At 42.3% G+C, this 15,968-nt stretch overlaps 1 long non-coding RNA gene across 1 annotated transcript in view; it reads right to left on the bottom strand.

Moving 5' to 3' along the window:
- The window catches only part of LOC143022070 (uncharacterized), a 30,795-nt gene extending 17,357 nt beyond the window's left edge, over positions 1-13,438 (bottom strand). The window contains exon 1 of the long non-coding RNA XR_012966023.1: positions 11,124-13,438. This is a non-coding gene — a long non-coding RNA (uncharacterized LOC143022070). The remainder of the gene's footprint in view (positions 1-11,123) is intronic.
- Positions 13,439-15,968: the final 2,530 nt, after the last annotated feature.

Genomic DNA, 15,968 nt, shown 5'->3' with positions numbered 1-15,968 from the left:
ACCCCTTTACCCTTTTCCTGCCTCCCTTTCCATCTTCCATTCTCCCCTCTCCCTTGCCCCACTCTCACCTACCCCCTCATCCCTCTCCCTTCCTCCTCTCCCCTCTCCCTTGCCCATATCACTCTTACTTCTGTTCCCCTCACTCTTTTCACCTCTCCGCTCTCCCCTGTCCTCTCCCGCGAACCCCCACGAAGCGATCCTATTCAGCGAATGAAAGAAAAAACTGGGCTGAGGAAGAAGGCAACGAAGAGAGACCCGTGTTCAGTAAAACACGTTAAAGAACGAAGAAGAAAAATGTAAAAAAAACGAAAAAATAAGAGAAAATAACGATACAATGATGGAATGAAAAAAGGTTTACCGACATGAAAGACAGAAACCATACCATCACTCAAAAAGACAACGTATTAATACAAGATTTACTAGCACTGTGGGTTTAGTCATCGACTCTTAACTACAAAGGCCCGGGTTCGATCCCCTATAAGTGACTAAGACAGGTCGCACACCGACGCAACCAATTGCATGAAACCGATCGCAATGGATTCTTATACTCTTTGAAAACAGTATATGGACACGAACTTATAATTATCCTTTACTTGTTACTTCAGAAATGCAGGTACCTGACTACTAGTGGGCAAACGTATGATGAATATTGCAACTGGTTGTATCTGTGTTCGAGCTGGTTAACAATGCCCCTAAATGTCCAAGTAGGCAGGGTAAAGGTGATAGTATTTAGCAGCTTTAGCTTAATTGTCAGACAAATTGCAGATAAATAAACTTTTTGACAGGATACATTCCGGTGACTGATTTGATAAATATTAACAATAAATCCACAGACCAAAAATGTATGTGTTGTGTAAAACGTGTCAAACAGCTGTATAATATAACACGGCTCACCGATTCCAGCAATACATTAGCCTAATCAATGGCAAGTAACAAAAATAAATAAAAAAATGAAATTAACAAATAAATAAATAAATTTACATTCAACCTTTCCAAAGCGGGTAGCCGACATTTGGTGAATAAAATCGTGTTATTAGCCAGAATGAAATGAATTAAGTAGGGCAATAAGATGAGACCATAAGACATACACTAGGCAGTTCCATGTCCCTCACCACCTGTCATTCCTATACATAAACTTGTCTAACCTTCTCTCAAAACGATCGATAATTTCAGCGCTCACTATATGGTTACTAAGTCCATTCCATTTGTTAAACCAGTTCTTGCCTATTTCCTTTTTAAAATACTAGAAGGGAATTAATCTAATCTTGAAACCTGGGGGACACCCCAATACGCCTAATAAAACAGTCTGGCGCTCGCCAGAATAAAATGTATAAAGTATGGCACATTTTGGAAAAGGTTATACCTCAATAGTGTAATGTGATGAGACACTGTATCATAACTCAAACATATATCATAACTATACAAATATATTTTCTTTTACGTTTCTATATACAATGGTTTTCTATTGATATAAGTTGTTTGATTTCAGAATAAATATTTATTAATGTAACATATTTTGTTTTACCACAGGACAGTAGTACAAAAACCCCTTCCATCGAGCCAGAGAGAATAGGTATATACACATATACACACATGTATATATATATATGCAATAAAAACACTAGGAACGTGTGTTCACAAATGCGTAAGTAACCACTAGGAAAAAGTAAACTAAAGAAGCAGTGCTTTCGTATAATTACATCTTCGTGCTGATACAAAGAAGGAATTGTATCAACACTGAAGATGTAATTATACGAAAGCGCTCTGCATCGTTAGTTTACTTTTTCCTAGTGGTTACTTACGCATGTGTGTGTGTGTGTGTGTGTGTGTGTGTGTGTGTGTGTGTGTGTGTGTGTGTGTGTGTGTGTGTGTGTGTGTGTGTGTGTGTGTGCAGCTTTTTATGTAAGCAACACTAATTCTACGTATTGTGATAGCGCAGGGGTGGGCAAGCTTTATAATCGCGCCTGCCAAAATCGGCCAATCTTCGACGCTTTTTTTATGTACCAACCAAAATTGCTGGGAACTTATCATTATTTACTACATCTTATTTTTTTGAGGCAACTTTTAAGAAAATGGAGAGGTAAACTTGAAGAACAGTGTCCACTATTTTCAGTGATTATGTCGTTGTCACCCCCAGACTATCGCCAGGGAGTTTGAACTATCATTCGCATTAATTATTATTTTTACTATCGTGATCACTACTACCATTCTGGTATTAAAGATATTACTCAAACACCATCATAATAGTCTCTACCAATTACATCATGAATACTATTTTGATCAATTCTCTAACCATCACATTATCGGATTACACACACACGCGCACACACACACACACACACACACACACACACACACACACACTTAACGGCGCAGTAGTAGCGATCGCGGCCGCCACTACGGCGGTTCGGGTTCGAATCCCGCCCAAGGCTGAAATAATTTCAGTATCGCTGCGCTGCGAGTCGTTACTCCGACTCTCATAGGCGGGGAGTTGGGTGTGAATGTGCATGTAAGGTCACAGCCTTACCCATAGATAGGTCATATGTATGAGCTCTGAGCTCTCTTCCGGAAGAGAAATATTTGTCGATCACGAGTCCAACACGTGATACAAAGACCATGGTGAATCACACACACACAGCTGAATAAAATCATTTGGCGGCAGTCAGGATAATTGGGTTAGGACAACCCGGTACGCCAGGAGGCTAAAACAATACAATATAAATATGATCATCATATTGTCATCTTTGGCTATTTTCATTATGATTCATGTCATCGCGGTCCGCATTATTCATAACTTTCTAAATCTGCTCACCCAATTGGCACAATTTACATATTTTGTTTCGTTGTACGATAGAAAATGGACCCCTATAGAAAATGGACCCCCGGGTCCATTTTCCACAGCGGAAAATGGAGCTCCCATATAGGAAATGGACCCCCCTCTCAAAATACTAGTAAAGTTTATTTCTCTATTTATAAACAGATAATACATCAACATTGAATAAGTATTGTTTATCAAAATACCTAACCTAATCTAACCAAACCTAACCTAATGACAATAAGTTGCATATTTTAGTAGGGTGTCCATTTTCTATAGGGAGTGTGTTCATTTACCGCTGTGGAAAATGGACCCCGGGACGTTACAATACTAAATCTCGAGGATCGAAAGCGTGCTATTCTCGCATTCGCTTGGTTGTGGGTTCGAATCCCGCAGTCCACTCAGATTCCCAGAAGTGACTATTACCTACCCCAACAGTCCACGAAGTGCAGAGCTCCTCAGCTCCTCCTGGCGTAGGTTCCTCACCACCTTTGTTGAGGATACTCGTCAAAGCTTGATCCAAGTCACTCACATAGGCTACAATGATTCCACGTTTAGCCAGCAAATGATAAACTAGTATGCTGAAGGAGTTTAGGAGAACAATTAACCCGCTCACTCCGGATGCCAGCCTTGAGCTGAATAGAATCGTCTGGCATTAGCCAGAACGAAACTTATAAAGATATTTATGTACGGGGTGAGGCATAAATACTGCCTTCAGAAATCGTCCACAACAGTGTAAAGTGAATAGAGGGCACCAATAAGGGGATGTGATTTTTAAACTGTAACCTTTTGTTTAAACAAGAGTAATATATATGTATGCATGTATATATATATATATATATATATATATATATATATATATATATACACACACATATACATAACTTCTGACAGTCGACCCTGGGTTCGAACCGAGGTCTCGCTCATCGTTGTTACTAACGTTTCACTTCAGTTTTATATATATATATATATATATATATATATATATATATATTTTTTTTTTTTTTTCTCTCTCTCTCTCTCCCTGCACCAACACATACATACATACATACATATACCAAGGCTTTTTTCCCCTTACAAGGGAGGTAGCCAAAAAGGGAAAGGCATAAAAACACTCCCACCCATTTCATCCCTACATACACTCCACACACCTCCCACCCTCCCTCTCATCTGAGCACCTCCTGGATGACGGGTCATCCCTGCACCCTGCCCACCGCCCTGGGTCAGAAGCAGTGTCGCAAGACACAGCACATCCACAGCAAGGCCGCTTCATTTAATCGGCGACCCCCCCTCTCCGTCCCCCCTTGCATATAAGGAGAGGACGGGGAGAAAATCCCTTCGGGCTGCGTCAAATGGATGCGAAGAGGAGACTGTATGAAGGAGTGATTGTGCCAACAGCACTGTATGGGGCAGAAACGTGGAACATAAGAGAAGAAGAGAGAAGGAGTTTGAATGTGTTTGAGATGAGGTGTCTGAGAAGTATGGTGGGGGTTACTAGGCTGGATAGGGTGAGAAATGAGGAGGTGAGGAGGAGAACAGGGGTGAAAAAGGATTTGGGAGATAGGGTTGATGAAAGAATATTAGGATGGTTTGGACACATGGAAAGAATGAGTGAAGAAAGACTAGTAAAAGAGGTATGGAAGGCAGATGTGGAGGGAGTGAACATGAGGGGACGTCCTAGGATGAGGTGGATGGATGGGGTGAAGGGGGCTTTGGGGAAGAGGGGAATGTCTGTTGAGGAAGGAAGGGAGAGGACGGAAGACAGAGGTGAGTGGAGAATGGTTGTATATGGATGATGTTGTGATTGCATGAGGAGGAATGGGCAGGGGGGTGGGGTAGTATGTGTGAGTAAATTTTGACGCAGCCCGAAGGGATTTTCTCCCCGTCCTGCACCAACACAGGAGTAAATATTTCCTGGAACGAATTTTATCGTTATCCTTTTGGGAGATGAGAACTTACTATTTCACATTTTCTACATTTTTCATAAAATATGCAGATCGAAGTAATCTTGAATGAACATGGAAATTATCTGCTGCAAATTGGTCGAGAGAGTCTGAAAACACTTCTAACAATGGCGTTTTCATACTTAAGGTTTCTCATATTCTATATTTCATATTCTATATGTACTTAGTTATTTCATTAGACTTTTAGATCGGAATATTATTCTAAGACAAAAATCTGATCTACTACAAGTTTATTGAAGATATCTATCATCAATGCTTTGTATATTTCACATTCTATCTTTCTATAGCTTAAAGCTACGGTTACACTCCAACCTTGGATGAAATCCAACAAAATGGTTGGAATCCACCCATTCCGTTGACTAGTGTAATCGTAGCTTTATCAAATTTAAAGATTAGAACACCATTCCTCAAAGAGCGTTTCATTGATCTACCACAACGATGATTAACAGATAATGATAAATTATGTTTTGAGTTCCAATTACAAGAAATCCGCAGCCCCACAGTAACCGGCAATGGTCATCGTATCACCTTACAGATCTTTGGGAAGAAACTTTGGATTGTTGTATGTGTTGTAATAATGGTCACATTTTCATGATAGTCACTGGAGTATCGAAAGAGTCACTGACTACCAGGTCTGGTTTACCAGTGGAGTGGTTAACGAATGGAACAGACTTAGTAACCATGTAGTGAGCGCTGAAATTATTGGTTCTTTTAAGAGAAGGTTAGATAACTTTATGGATGGGGATGATAGGTGGGAATGAACATGGAACTGCCTAGTGCAGGCCTTACGGTCTCTTGAAGTCTTCTTCATTCTTATGTTCTCATGTCACCTTCTTGAAAAGGTGAAAAAATACACCTAATGTTGATAAAGAGAAAATTTAGGCTCGGTCCGGGGACAGAGCGTCAGCCCCTCGGGGTTGCACCTCCAAATGAAGGTGAGGATGGTTACGAGTTTTGAGGATGGAAGGCAGGGAGACGATTCTCTCTGACGTCCATCTTGTAGGATCACAAATAGCAGGTACCTGTCATCGGTGATTAAAAGACTAAAGGTACGATTTGCTCGTTGCGATTATCGTTCAACGGTGATCGTTCATGGCTCAATGATGGCCCATTAAAAAAAACAGAGCTACAATTCTTTGTTTTTGAATGGGGCTGTTTTACTTCGAGCTGCAAAGTACGAGGCTAATCATTTTAACCGAACCTTCCAACGCGTTTACACAAATGATGCACGTCAACCGGCATTGACTGCGGTACGCTACTAATTGCATCGAGGAATACAATCCTGGGTTTGAACTGAGGCTTCTGCTTTCTGGAAAGAAATGAATTTTTGGGAAAGAGAATTCGGTGAGGCAATGCCGCGGCAAAGCAAGCGAGCTCGAGGGCACTGTTGCATAACAAAACCGAAGGCCAAAAAAACAAAGTAAACAAGATGAGGAATAAAAGTTCGGTAACGACTGGATTTTTGAATCGGAGGGAACAGTCGACAGTAACGGTTGTGACGGTTTGTAACGGTTTACGTAACGCCCCAAGACGGACTCTACCACACCATCATCTGAAGGCTTAACCGTTCACTAATTCAAGACAGAAAAAAAAAAAAAATAGGCTGGCAACTTACTCATGAATATTTTCAGGTAATTTATTTTTCATCCTTCCTTGGTGTTAATATTTAAAGATTATATTGCAGAAACCTGATCTTAAAAGACTACTAAATAGGCTTCTCCACTGTTGAGCTCAAAGGTCCAATTTTTACAGTCAGAAGGTAATACAAAGACTTGCACAGCCTAGTCTTACTCATTGTCTTGCATCTGGAAGTCTCGTGAAATATTCAGGTCCTTGTATACGCCATCATTTTTTTCTAGTATATGCATGTACACAAGTACGCATGTATGCATGCATGCATGTTTTTGTATGTATGTATATATGTATGTATCCATGCATGTGTATATGTATGTATACATTTTTGAAGATAGGGGTGAATGGAGAAGGGTTGTGTATAGATGAGGCTGTGATGCATGAGGGGGAGGGGGTGGGGGATGGGGGGGGGGTGAGGAAGTATGTACGAGAAAAATTTTGACGCAGCCCGAAGGGATTTCTCCCCGTCTTCTCCTTTCCTGCATGTGGGGACGGAGAGGGGGGTCGCCGAGTTTATGAAGCGGCCTTGCTGTCGATGTGCTGTGTCTTGCGACACTCCTTCTGACCCAAGGCAGTGGACAGGATGCAAGGATGACCCGTCACCCAGGAGGTGCCGAGATAGGAGGGAGGGAGGAGGGTGGAGGGGAGTGGAATATATGGGAAATGGAATGGGTGGGAGTGATTTCTATGCCTTTTTCTTTTCGGCTACCCCCCGTGTAAGGGGGAAAAAGCCTTTGGTATATGTATGTATGTATATACGTATGTATATATGTATGTATATATGTATGCATGCATGTATGTATGCATGTATATATTTATGTATATATGTATATACGTATGTATGTATGTATATATGTATGTGTGTATGTATATATGTACATATGTACATATGTATGCATGTATGTATGTATGTATGTATGCATGTATCGTACGAAAAAACATAGACACCAGACTCGATGGGTGAGGTTTGTTTTCAATAAAACTGAGACATCAAGACTGGATTCCATACTCCAGGTCACACGTATGAATGTATGTATACACGCATGTATGTATATATGTATGTACGTATGCATGAGTGAGCGAGAAGGAAATAGAGACAGAGACAGGTAGACAGAGAGGTAGATAGAGAGAGAGAGGGAGAGGGAGAGAGAGAGAGAGAGAGAGAGAGAGAGAGAGAGAGAGAGAGTGGGGGAGAGGATGAGAGGGAGTGAAGTAGGGAGGGGAAGGGAGGGGAAGGGACAGAAAGAGAGAAAGAGAGGGAGGGGAAGGGAGAGAAAGAAAGAGAGAGAGAGAGAGAATGAGTGTTTGCAAAACTATTCCAGAAGTTATAATGTGAAAGAAAAAAAAATGGACACGCGTTAAGTCCAAACATACGCCCATCTGAGCCATGTGAAAAAAAAAAAAAAATCAGTTCCCCGACCCCCATTTTTTATTTCTACCACCAGGCTATTTTCTTCATCTGCGAGGGGCCCATTTTGTTCCAGCTCTTTTCCTGAAAAAATGAGAAAAATCGCGCTTTTGCCAGCCAAAACACTTGTGAGTAAACAGCTTCGTATTACTTCCAAGGGCTTAAAGCAAGAAAATCTGCAAAGATTTTTTTTTTTTCTGGCATATTTCGGTATACTACACTTTCTTTCAAAACGTCCACTGAAGCCCAATTTCTTTTCATTTTTATGTACCTGAACTTGTCTGCGGAACTCTTGCAATGTAAACTTTAGGAATTTTAATATTTCTCCAGCCTTGTCCGATAAATATTGAAACACGGTTGAATATACTAAGAAAGACTTGCTTCCCCCCCCCAAGTTCCCTTTAAGCTTTGATCGATTTCAATAGTTTCCGCTCAAATCCAGGTGGATATTCAATTAATACACTGTATCTCTCTGTATATACGAGTTCTTTTGAAACTGGAAAGTCATTCTTCGGTTGAATGAACTCGATTCTTATTCACCCGTACTGAATACCAAACAATACCTTCACTAAGGCCCTGTTCACACTAGCGGTTTGAACCGCGCGGAAACCGCGGCGGTACCGCAGAATCAAGGAAAAACTGCGCGGAAGTGTATGATCTCCTCCATTCGATTGCAATGTAAATGAGGTGTCGCGGTTCTAACCGCGGCGGTTGAAACCGCTAGTGTGAACAGGTCCTTCTGCTGTTTGACGCCAGGGAGGAGCGGGGAGTGGGGACACCCGATCTTCATCTGAACACGAGAGCCTCCTTGAACAAACTATATAAAGACTGCCACTCGGGTAAATGGGGAAAACTTAGGCCCTGTTCACACTAGCAGTTTCAACCGCGGCAATTAAATTACACTGTAAGTCAGTGGAGGCCTTCACACACAACCACGTAGTTTTCCCCTTGATTGTGCGGTGCCAACGCGGTTTCCGCGCGGTTCAGACCGCTAATGTTAACAGGGCCTGATAGTGTAGCTATGTTCTAACCATTCCATCATCATCCACGTAACTTATATATGATCCTTCAGGTCCTGACGAGTCTTTTATGTTTTTATTCTGGCTAACAGTAGGCGTTTTTATTCGGTTCTGAGGACCGGGGGTGGTAACAAGATTGTATGGTAAGTTTCCAGCACCAAGTAACCCAAAATTGATTTTTTTTTTTTTTTTTCCCCTCCAAAGCCGAGGGATCCTATTCAGATAACGGTCCCAAAATTATTTAAATTCTTCGCCTCACCAAGGCCCGACTGCTCAAGAAAAAAATAATAATTTGGTCTTCATCAAAACAAAGTATCACTGACGACGTCACTCACAGCTGAGGTGGTGATAATTTCTATTATGTTTGACGCTGTGTGATTTTATTCAAATGAGCTATACAATTATGATCAAAAGTGTTGCAACAGTCTATGAGATTTTATTATGTAAATGCATCTTTATATCTGAGCTCTGGGCTACGTTTTTTCTGTAGTGTTTACCTAATAGTAAAATGATTTTTTTTTTAATATAAAACCAATATATATATATAGAATAATCAGCAACAAACGTTACATCTGCTTAGTGGGTCAGGAATTTTGTCCATGACTTTACCAAATCCACTAACCCCAAAATCACATACCCCCGGTGTCTGGACACACACACACACACACACACACACATACATACACACACACACGCACACACATTTTTTTTTTTTTTCAAACGCTTCACCATTTCCAGACGCAATGACCCGGCGTTCCTGGAAAATGCTGGAATACCCAATTCCCATTGTTTTCACTCATGAACGAATTCAAAATCACTTTGGGAGGTGGGGGGAGATGCCAGGGGGGTGGGGGGATGACTGCCTTCCCCTCCCCCCAGGGGGGAGTTGTTCGAACCTTTTCAACATGGTAATGTATTCGCGTCTTCATTTATTCATTTGTTTATCAATTAATCCATCTACTATTCTAGATCACGCCAGACAATTTTATTCACTCAAAGGGTTAGAGGAGTGTGTGTGTGTGTGTGTGTGTGTGTGTGTGTGTGTGTGTGTGTGTGTGTGTGTGTGTGTGTGTGTGTGTGTGTGTGTGTGTGTGTGTGTGTGTGTGTGTGTGTGTGTGTGTGTGTGTGTGTGTGTGTGTGTGTGTGTGTGTGTGTGTGTGTGTGTGTGTGTGTGTGTGTGTGTGTGTGTGTGTGTGTAAAGTGTGGGTCTGCCTTGAAGGTGAGAACATATTAACCGACCCCAAACGTGTTCAAGAAAATTTTTCTTTAACAAATAGATGTTCATTTTCCGCGAGGCGTTGAACATACACCTGAGGACGAAGAACGCATCTTGCATATACATATATATATATATATATATATATATATATATATATATTATATATATATTTAATATTATATATATATATATATATACTATACATATACATATATATATTATATATATTTATATATATATATACATATGCATATATAGGGATATATATGTATATACATATTTTATATATATATATACATATACACACACACACACACACACACATATATATATGTATATATATATATACATATATATATATACATATATATATGTATGCATGTATGTTACGGTCCAATACCTCCGACGTGATTGTTCCATTACTTCCGTGATGTCAAACTCCGAGTACCATCAGATCCCCCGGCATTACTACATCAAGCCCCGGGTGTTCATCAGTACTCCCTAGGTAACTTGGAAATGTCCACTAAGTGTCTTTACTCAAAACGTGTCTCTAGAACACCCGTCATTATTATTAGTACGAGAGTATTTATAATATAATTATTAAAGTAATTCGAAAGTATTTATTAGGTGTAAGGCCGTAGCTAGATCTCGAGATATATATATATATTTTAATATTCACCAATTACTCTCAAAGTGAAAGTATTTGTTGTTACTCTTCACTGGAAGGTACTTTTGGCGTTACCTCTTCGATTCGATTACTCTATATATTTTGTTCTGGTTATCGTCAGACGATTTCATTCAGCAAAAGGTTGAGAACAGACTCGAGATAAAATGGTTTCGGTCGATCAAGACGGGATCATTTTATTCCTTCAGCTGATTAAAATCATCTAACGACATCCAAGACACGTCACTTGATGACGTCATCGAGTTGGAAAGGTTACCGGGTATTTTTGTTACCACTTGAGAGCCAGGTCCTCGTCCCTTAATCAGTAGGGGGACATGCTTCCCTCCGACCACCCACCCACCCAACCGAGAAGGCTTCAGTCTCTTTGTGAACTTTACTTACCTTACCTACTGTTGACCAGTTGAAACCAGCTGGGTGGAAAGGCGACGACGACGACAACGCTGATGACCTGCTATCGTTACATCATCGACGGTGACCTTGCGTTCACAAATCTGTTCAGATGGTTCGCCAGCTGGAACGCGCCAAGATATTTCTTTTCTCTCTCTCTCTCTCTCTCTCTCTCTCTCAGAGGAGTAAAATTCCCAACAGATGGTTGCTGCTGCTGCTGTTAATGTTGTTTTGTTGTTTGTGTTGTAGCTTTTGTCGGTGGTTAATAACACCCTCTTGGATTGTCCGTCTGGTGTAAGAAAAAATAACGTGTCGATATGCAGAGATTCTTGTGTTGATAGAAGAAAACAATTTCCAAGTTGTGTTTCGTTAAAGAGGATTGAGCTCGAAAAGAAGAGGTCTAGGCAGACCTAATTTCGTCTAGAAATCGTCGCTAGAGAGTGGTCAGGCATACTGCACGCACCATCGGACTATCTAGTTACAATTATCTAACTATAAGTCTATATACATGCAACTGTTTACACAGATACGTTTATATACACTTAAATATATAGGTTTGTGTTTATTTCAAGGTGGTCTAGATTTCTCTACGGTTATGATGATATGATATGTATGCGGTTACCACATTAAGTTGCATCAGAACTTAACTACAAAGACATCGATAAAAGCAAGACATTCACAGCCCTGTCCTTTTACCTCATGCAAATGCCCCAGGGCGTGCGTGCCTGACTTCACACTTGTCGTTCTGTCAGTCGATTAAGCTCAACACTTGCAGCTGACCACCCCCCTCCCACAGTCTCCTCTGTTGTTGTGATTAAGGGAAAAATGAAGTAAAAGGGAGATGATGTAAATTATCTGTGTTGTATGTTGTGTTGTCGCAGCTGCCTTGTTCTTTCCAGCTCCCTTTTCTTAGGCAGCCAGCTGCAGCAGCTCCCGCGTGACGTCGTGAAGTTCCTGCGTCACGTTCAACAGCTGCCTCGTGATCCGAAACAGCTCCTGTATGATGTGACACAGCTGCTCGCCCAGCTTCGGGCGCCTATCTACTTTTCGCTGCAGCTCGCATGTCACATGGAGCAGCTGTCGTGTCGTTTGCAGCAGCTGCTGAGTCGTCTCGAGCACCTGCTCGGCAATGCAATGCACCACCTGGGTCGTGACAACCAGCTGTTCTTCGTTTTGGTTCACCCAGAACTCGGGAGGAGGAGGTGAAGGAGGAGGAGAAGGGTGCAGCTGGTCTACCTCCGTGGCGTCATGTGGCTAGAACTTCATATTAGTCCAGCTGCAAAAACCCAAACACATCTACGTCACCCTCGCCTGTAAAAAAAAAATCACAAGATCCTCAAGCTTCAGGTGTTCTTCACTGTCCTTCTGAAGGCGAGGACCTCACAACAAGCACACTCGCTCTCGCTCTCTCTATCTATTCTTTGGAGATGCCACACTTCCTGGTCGGGAGCTGATGAGGTAGCTTCACAGTGAGCGTGGCCTAGGTTCGAAACCTGCACTAAGAAGTACGCCAGAGACTCTGCAAGGCGTGAGACCTAAGTATCTTATCACTGACAGATGGTGGAGGTCATAGACACCGTGACAGAGCGGAGGGAAAAAGAAAGAAGAATTCTTACACGACTAAAGTTTTCGTAAAGAAAACTTCAACGAAATAATTCGAAACTTTCCGTGTCCGTCTGTCACGAGGTGGACTGCTCCACCATCTGCGAAGGGGGAAAAAATACTAAGGTCTACGATGAAAGTTCTCAGAAAACGAGAGGCAGAAACCTAGAAGCGTTCTCCAGTATCATCACGATTTTTCAAAAGCACAAAATATTCATAAGTTTTTTTCGATGAACAGTTAGGTGCACTGGACCCTGTGGTCATCTATACGTATAACGAACTTCCTCTCTTCTTCAGACCGATTAGAGAAACGGAAAGAAATCAAGGGGGGCCCACTGCATGTCACTATGGTACAGTTTTCCGTCGCGGAGATGTCTTGCCGTACGTTAACAATAAGTTCAGTACTACTTCCTTCAAAAAACTACCACGAGGTTTTATACGCACGCACACACGCATTCACACATACACGACGGGAGGGAGCGGGGGAGGTAGTGAGGGTGAGAGTGAGGGAGTGAGGGAGGGAAGCTAGGACCGTTCCGCGCCTCACCAACACACGCACTCAACTGACACCGCTAGCACGGCTTCCAACTCCCTCCCCCCGGCTCCTCCTCTTACTACTGCTACTCCTGCTGCTGTCGCTCTTGCTGCTGCGCCTCCTCCCTGCTGCTGTTGTTGCAGCTGCTGCAGCTGCTTGGTTGTGACCACCCTCCCCCCTCCCTATTTCCTCCTCCCCTCTCCTCTCCTCTCCTCTCTCCCATTCTTTCTTCCTCCTCCCTCCCCCACCTTCCCACCCAACATGCACTCCTATGTTACCGCGTGTTCTGATGTTGCAGAAGATGCTGAGGAGGAGGAGGAGGAGGAGGAGGAGGAGGAGGAGGGTGCCTCCCCCAGTCCCTCGATGGATGTTGATGCTGTTGATGTTGATGACGGTTGGCGTGGCTGATGTTGGTTGGTTCGTTCGTTTGTTTGTTTGACTCCAGGGGTGGTGGTGGTGGTGGTGGTGGTGGTGGTGGTGGTGGTGGTGATGGTGGTGGTGGTGGTGTTCTTCGGCGTTGCGTACGCTCCGCCTCGCCGCCTCATCTGCGGCCGGAGCCTCCTGCAGAGGGCTCAGGTCCCGCCAAAGCAATTGCTCTTCATGGCGAAGTTAAGGATCAGGATGATAAAGATGGTGGTAGTAGTGGTGGTACTGACAGCAATTGTGGTGGTGGTGTTAGTGGATGTGGTTGTGGTGGTGGTTGTGCTTGTTGCTGATGCTGTGGTGGCTGGTATGGTGATACTAGTAGTGGAAGTGGTGATAGTGGTGCCAGATGTGTTAGTGATGGTGGTGGTGCTAGTAGTGATGGTGTCAATTATGGTGGTGGTTGTGGTGGTGATTGTGGTGGTGGTGATGAGTGATCACGGGTAGAGGTGGTAGTGGTGGTGTGTGGTCCTGGGTGGTGGTTATGGTGGTGATTGTGGTGTTGGCGGTGGTGTCGGCGGCGGCTGCGGCAACGCTGGTGGTCCTTTGGCGAGGGTGGCCCTCGTCGTCAGACGTGCGTAAACAGATGTTGGCCTCCACAGTGGCCCTCTCGACGTGGCCCCTGTCGCATGCGGGCCACTGATGGTCCTCCTCCTCAAAAAAAAAAAAAAAAAAAAAAAAAAAAAAAAAAAAATAATAATATTTTTTTTTCTCGCAACTCCCGGGCCGGATCAAGGTCAGGACTATTCCGAATGAGAATCGACGTCCGAGGAGAAGATGAGATTCGACGTTTGAGCGGATGACGCCTTATTAGGGACTCGGGGTAGTGGTACGTAGTGGTGGTTGTGGTGGTGGTTGTGGTGGTGGTTGTGGTTGTGGTGTTGGAGGTGGTGTGGTCGTGGTGGTTGTGGTGGTGGTTGTGGTGGTGGAGGTGGTGGGGGAGATAGCCGAGTTGGCTGTGGTGAAGGTGGTGTTGTTACAGCTGTTGTTCTTCAGGGAGATGGGAGGGAGGGTTCTGCGATTTTAACCAAAACAAAATATATAAAGTATGGCACCGAATTCGGGGTCACAGCTGACATCAATTTTCCCTCGAAAGACAAGTCCCCCAATGTAATGCTGAAACTTGTTTGTCTATGCTAAAGGGCTTCCTTCATATTGAAGCTCTTTCAATTTATGCTCAAACTATTTCGGTTGATGCTGAAGCCGTTTCGGTTTCCTCTATTCTTGGCTATAACCAGAGTTTTCCCAAAACTATTCTTTAGGTTACCATACCCCTTATCCCCACCTTCAAGTGAATATGATTGGCTGCCTATTGGAGTGACGTCATACTTCTCCGAGGCTTATCAGCTCTTACTGTTCAGCAGAGGCGGGGCTTTGGTGAAAGGGGGAGGGGCTTCTTCACAAAGTGGGACCATGACTTGTACATCTAAATATATATATATATATATATATATATATATATATATATATATATAAAAGTGGGACCATGACTTGTATATCTAAATATATATATATATATATATATATATATATATATATATATATATATATATAAAGTGGGACCATGACCTGTATATCTAAATATTATATATATATATATATATATATATATATATATATATATATATATATAATTATATATATATATATATGTAATTTTTTTTTTTTTTTTTTTTTTTTTCCCCCACCTTGATACTTATGAGTTATGACGGTAGTACGATGACGTTTGAAGAGATTGCGGTGATGGTAGAGGTGGTGTTAGTCGTGGTAAAAATAATAACAGAGGTGGTGGTGGTGGTGGTGGTGGTGGTGGTGGTTCCTGCTGTGATAGGTAATATGTCACCAGCCTGGAGGGGTTGATCGCTGAATGCAGACATGTAGGATACAATCGTAATCTGACTTGACATGTTCATCATCATCATCATCATCGTCATCTTCATCAGCATTGCCATCTTCATCGGCATCATCATCATCATCGTCATCATCAGCGTCATTATTATTATTATTATTATTATTATTACTGTTGTTGTTGTTATCATCATCATCATCGCCATCGTCATCTTCATCAGCATAATTATTATCATTATCATCATCATCATCAGTCATCATCACCAACCTCATCATAATCATCGTCACCATTGTCATCATCATCATCATCACCATGGCACCTATGGCACTCCTGCCGTATTTCACGAATCTTTTAATCAAGTTAGGTTAGGTTAGATTTGGTTAGTACAGGTTAAGTTAGGTCAGGCTAGGTCAGGTTAGATAAGGATACG

This window comes from Oratosquilla oratoria, chromosome 43 (assembly GCF_046742065.1).
Source record: "Oratosquilla oratoria isolate Oo_2021 chromosome 43, ASM4674206v1, whole genome shotgun sequence".
NCBI classification, from domain to species: domain Eukaryota; kingdom Metazoa; phylum Arthropoda; class Malacostraca; order Stomatopoda; family Squillidae; genus Oratosquilla; species Oratosquilla oratoria.
This window is presented reverse-complemented; position numbering and strand designations above follow the sequence as displayed.